Source organism: Lutra lutra, chromosome 16, assembly GCF_902655055.1.
Source record: "Lutra lutra chromosome 16, mLutLut1.2, whole genome shotgun sequence".
Taxonomy (NCBI): Eukaryota; Metazoa; Chordata; class Mammalia; order Carnivora; family Mustelidae; genus Lutra; species Lutra lutra.
This window is the reverse complement of record NC_062293.1, coordinates 8,334,973-8,340,691: the sequence shown is the minus strand read 5'-3', so window position 1 is coordinate 8,340,691 and position 5,719 is coordinate 8,334,973. Positions and strand designations below refer to the sequence as shown.

The following is a 5,719-nucleotide window of genomic DNA, read 5'->3' as shown; positions in this document are numbered from 1 at the left end:
AAAATTTCTCAGCAAACAGTGGAACAGAATTTCACTGAATGAATGAGATAGCGTTCCGGTTTTTAGATCTACCCAAAGACAGCTATGCAAGACGTCCCCGACAGACAGGCATTGCAAATAGGTTTCATCCCATCTCGGCAACCAACCCCGACTTCTGGGTGCTCGATTCCTGAACCATTCTGCACCGGGCGATTGTGAAACCATAAACAGGCACTAAGTTCGCTGTGATTGGTCAGCAGTGTCTACGCATGCGTGGGAGGAGCTTAACAGTGATTGGTCAGCAAAGTCTACGCTGTGCACAGGAGGAACTTAACAGTGATTGGTCAGCAGTGTGTACCGCGTGCGCGGGAGGAACTTAACAGTGATTGGTCAGCAATGTCTGCAGCCATGTTGGCCTTGGGTAGGTTCCTTGGATGCTGTAAAACTCCTCGTGTTTTCATGTGACTGTTCCAAGGAGTCCTTGAATCGTTTCTTAAAATTCCTAGGCCTTCATTTCCATTTTCTTAGGACATAGAAGGGAGAGGGGAAGGAAGAGTTAATTTTTTACAAAAATGTTTGAATGAACTGGTATTTATATATGTGAAAGCAGGCATGGAAATCCCCCTCTCCGAATACCAGATCTAATCCTAGAGGGTTCAGTAAAAGTTGATTTCTGCAACTGTAGCAGACTTCATTTTCTGCCGCCCTGAAATAAATATATCAGTAAGCTTGTCTCTCCAGCCACGTACCTACCCACCGGCATTGTGGTATCACCACGTGACTCTCTGAAACCTGAAGCTTGAAAGAGGTGCAGGGACTCACGGGGCAAGCAGGGAAATTCACGGCAGACGATGTGAAAGGTAAGGCCAGGGTAGGGGAGGTGACATATGAACTTATAGGGACGGAAATCGGTCAAAACCCCTGTCTCTGGATAATGCCTTTTCTCTCTTCCTCTCTCTTTCTCTCTCTCCCTCTCTCCTACTTTGGAGGTCTCCTTGTCCATCTTTAAGAGACCTACCAGAAGAAATAGGAGCACATAACCCTGAAATATAGTCTAGAGTCCCTTCTGCAAGGAAGCAAGGAAGAAGGGAGAGATTCTAAAACCATGAATGAACCCAGATGTTGGAAGTGAAGTCAGATAGCATTGACTTTACTTGAAAATAACTGTTTGTTCCTCCTGATCTGAATTTTAAGATTAGCTTTTGCTGTCCTAATAAAAGGGACAGAGGTAATGAGCACTATTAATTTCTTCTAAGTTTTTTTTTTTTTTTTTTTTGCCTTGATTACAAATATGATGCCTGGAGCTGCAGGAGCTCTTTTGTGACCATGAGGCAATATCCATGAGGGCAAAAGGCCAAGGGGTGGAGCTAAGGAAGCTGTAGAAAGGCAGATGGAAGCATTAAGAAGCATGAAGTTGGGGCGCCTGGGTGGCTCAGTGGGTTAAGCCGCTGCCTTAGGCTCAGGTCATGATCTCAGGGTCCTGGGATCGAGTCCCGCATCGGGCTCTCTGCTCAGCAAGAAGCCTGCTTCCCTCTCTCTCTCTCTCTCTGCCTGCCTCTCCGTCTACTTGTGATCTCTCTCTCTGTCAAATAAATAAATAAAAAATCTTAAAAAAAAAAAAAAAAGAAGCATGAAGTTGAAGTTATCTTTAAGTGCCAACCAACTCTGCACTACCATCCCTTAGGTTTTCTTGTGAGGCAATTAAATGATTTTTATCTTTAAACTACTATTACTAAAATTTTTATTATTCACAATTCAATGTACTTCCATACAACTACTTACCATACTGCTACACATTGGTACTTTACAGGCATTGAACCCATACTGATTTCCAGAATTGCCTTACACTGGGGCCTTAAAAAAAAAAAAAAGTGGTAAAGATATCAATCTAAATTGTCAGGTGGTCACAAAGAGAATGAAAGTGAGTCCTGGCAGCTGGATAAATGGGGGTTTGGGATGCAGGAAGAGGTCTATAAGGAGAGGAAGGCCAGAATTTTCATCGGATTGACTTTTCTAACACATTCTGGAGGATGAGAAAATAGGTTAGGCCATCGGCCAACCCTTTCTAAATACGGCATTTCCCAAAGCTGTGCCCTAGGTTTCTACACCTTTTGAGACTTGAGTCAGAGCAAGCACCCATCTGTATACGCACATTCTCCTCCCACATGCAGCTTATCCAGTAAGCAGAGTGGAGCTGAGTCAGCTCCCCACACCTGCACTAATAATTTTGGGGGCTTGCAGCCTGCGTTTTTGCTGTGTACGACTCACAAGAACAACACAGAAAACTGCTTCTGCTGTAGATTTCAGTGCCCTGGTACTCAATGGCAGTATCATTGTGCACCATTATTTTTTCCAACAAAGCCTGGAAACAGTCACCAAAGCAATCAGGAAGGGCTCCACCTGGGCTAAGAAAACCTCTTCTTTCCAAACAGCTAGATATTACTCATTTGCCTTGAGAAGACCAGCAAAGAATGCAAATGGCATCTCCTCACATCCTGATTTATCCGATGAAAACCATATGTAGACCATCCTGCCTGCCTCCTCTTCTCCTATGTGTTATAAGAAACAACTCAGAGGGAGGAGGGGTGGGACGGCAAAGAGAGGGGGCACCTCTGTAGCCTCTGCTCTGTGTCTGACCCTGTGCTGGTAGATACCTCCCAATGTTTTATCTTATTTAATCCTCCTAAGAATTTCAGAAGCTAGGGGATTTTGTCCCCTTTTCATGGATAAACAGGGAAGGCTTGGAGAGAACAGGTGATTTTTCTGGAGACCCACAGCTAAGTGTGTATGGCAGAGAGCTTCCGTGTTCATCCATATTTCTGTGACTCCATTTCCCAAGCTTTCTTGCAATTGTGTTGAACACAAGCCAATGCATACCACATCTCAGCTGGACCCCTAAACCACCTCGCATATGCTTGCTCCTACAATTAGAAGTAAAAGATTCCAAGATGGCAGAACAACCAACTAAAAGGAACCAAGATCTTTGAACCACTTGGAAGGCAGCTGGCCAATTTTTTAGATTGTGCAAATTGATATTTTTAAGTTTACTTATTTTTGAAGCATGATCTGTACTACTCTTTCTTATACAAAGATCCCATTTTTTTTAAAGATTTAATTTATCTATTTGACAGAGAGAGACACAGTGAGAGAGGGAACACAATGGGGGGGGGGTGGGGGAAGGAGAAACAGGCTTCCCACTGAGCATGGAGCCCAATGCAGGGCTTGATCCCAGGACCCTGGGATCATGACCTGAGCCGAAGGTAGATCTGACGACTGAGCCACCCAAGCGCCCAAAGATCTCATTTTAAAGAGGTTCCATGATATACTAATCCATGGAGTAATGGAGGAAACTTTGACACAACTGTCTCCAAATATTACACAGATCCATGTCCTCTATAGGCACACATATGAAACTGCCCCAAAATGAGTTCGGAAGGATTGTATAAGGACATGAAGGCATATTATGAACTCCCTGAGGCACAGATTTCTGTGTCGAACCTCTTTATCTAACTTCATACTCAGACGTCATAGAATCCCAAAAACGCACGTTGCATCTAATTAAGGGTAGTCTCATGCTGGACTTGAACTTGATGTAAGAACCCTTGGTAAATTCCTCCTAAGGTTTATGTCTCAATTTCTTCCTTTCTTTGGTGTTCATGGAATAAAGGCTCCCCTTCTGAAGTGTCCTTAAGGCATATGCAGAGCCCAGGCTCGGTCAGTCTGAAAGGAAGGACCCCAAGAAGCCATGACGTCATTGGTAGAAATTATTTAAAGAGCCTCATGCAGGTACAACTTCAGTGTGCTCTGACTCTTCAGGCGTATATTCCAGGTGGGGCTAAGCTCTGAGAAGCCAAACCAGCGATTATCCCAAGCAGATCAACTTTTATTAAGAAGCTGTCAAAGAGAAGTAGGTGGTCCGATGGATTAGTGGGGGGAGTGGGGAGGGGGGAGGTAGGGGTAGATGCCGCTGGCGAAAAGCAACAAAGATTTAGAGGATTTTGTATCCTTGGTCCTCCTTCTCATTATATAGCATCTCCTGCGGTATGTGACTGTTGATAAATATTCATTGAAGGCGGAATGGACCTAATGTCATGCAAATCGCATGCAAAGCAACATGTAAATTGGAGGCATTATGCGAAGTCAATAGGTGAGGTACTATGCATATTCACAGTACAGGACAACAGCACAGAAAGACCTAGAAGAGGCCCATAACACTAGCAGGGGACCTTCCATTCGGAAAGGAATCCCATAGTCAGAGAGAACACTGCTGCCAAAGAATGTCACCAAGCATGAAGCCGGGGACCAGGAGGCCTAACGGAGAGAAGAAGGAGAATGCGGGTCGCTGTCTGCTCTCTCCATCCCTGTCAAGGCTGTATTCAAGGCACGTTCCCCTTCATCGCCTTCCCATACCGATCAGACCCGATAACTGATTGATTTGGTCAAATCCACTGAGTGACGGGGAGGCGGTCTGACCTGCTTGTCCATTAGCCACGCTGCTCAGGACGGTTCCTTCGAGCCTTCTCACAAAAGAGCAGGGGACACTGAATGGCCCGTGAGGCTGGTCACTTTGAACTCGCTGGCACCCCGGGGAAGACGTTCACAGGCCTTTGTGTCCCCTGAAAGTTCTCTTCCCGTGAGCATCACACAACGCCTGCACGTTTGGCACGAGTTTGCACGGCCCTGCAGAAGGGCATGAAGTACAGAGACGTGCCCAGAGACACCCCGATGCGCACTTTTTTGTGCGTCCACGCAAGTCCTCGGGGAGCTGTAGGAAAGTTGACCATCGCGCCTGCTCTGGGCTCCAGGAGGTCACAGGCTGTTTCTGATTGGAGCCCTCCACTGTGTTTGCTTTCTGTGCCCCCACAGACCTCCTGACAGGACTGGAGGACATGGAAATAAGTCAGGGGTGACCCTTCTGGTGACCCAGAGCCTCGCCAGCCAGCTCCTGATTGCAACCTTCTGGCTTTTCTGAGGCCAGAGCGGCGGCAGAGCTGGGAGCGGGAAGCATGCTCGGAGGCCCCGTGGCCTCTGTGCCTCTCTCCACATGTGGGCCAGCCCGGGGGTGGTGGGAGGGGGGTGGAGCTGCTGAGGGGAGGAACAGAGGCGGGAGCCAACTTCCGACTGCCCAGCAGGCATGGATTCCTCCTCCTGGGGCTACCAACACCCTCCTGTCCCCAGGATTACCCTCTCACCAAACTAGGACCCGCTGGCTTTGGTCCCTCAGTGCAGACCCATAAGCGCACTGGGACACACATCAGAGACGTCCTGCCTTCCCATCCCTGCTCCTCTGACACGTGGTCGTAGAACCTAGTCCAAGGGACATAAGAAAAAACAGACATGTTTTTGTAGACACAGTTCATACGCTGTCTGTGAGGGGAATACACACACACACACACACACAAACACACCCCTCTGCATATGGCATAGTCAGCACAATCCTGGTCACCTGGGCCATGTGGCTTTTTCAAAAAGGATCCCACCTTTGACCATGGACACCAAGAATCAAAGCGATTCCCTGATTTCTGCCACTGTATGCCTGGGACTACCTGCCTAGCACAGACAAGGACATCTCATGGACTCTAAGATTGCTAAGTCCTCCCACCTAATTGTTTCTTTTTCTTTTTCTTTTTCTTTTTCTTTCTTTCTTTCTTTCTTTCTTTCTTTCTTTCTTTCTTTCTTTCTTTTTCTTTGTAAGATTTTATTTATTCATTTGAGAGAGAGGGACAGAGAGAGCACAAGC

General features: G+C 46.7%; 1 long non-coding RNA gene across 1 annotated transcript; it reads left to right on the top strand.

Moving 5' to 3' along the window:
* Nucleotides 1-365: 365 nt before the first annotated feature.
* LOC125086733 (uncharacterized) lies at nucleotides 366-1,375 on the top strand. Its single transcript, XR_007123251.1, has 2 exons — nucleotides 366-839; nucleotides 1,290-1,375. It is a non-coding gene; the product is annotated as an uncharacterized LOC125086733 (long non-coding RNA).
* Nucleotides 1,376-5,719: the final 4,344 nt, after the last annotated feature.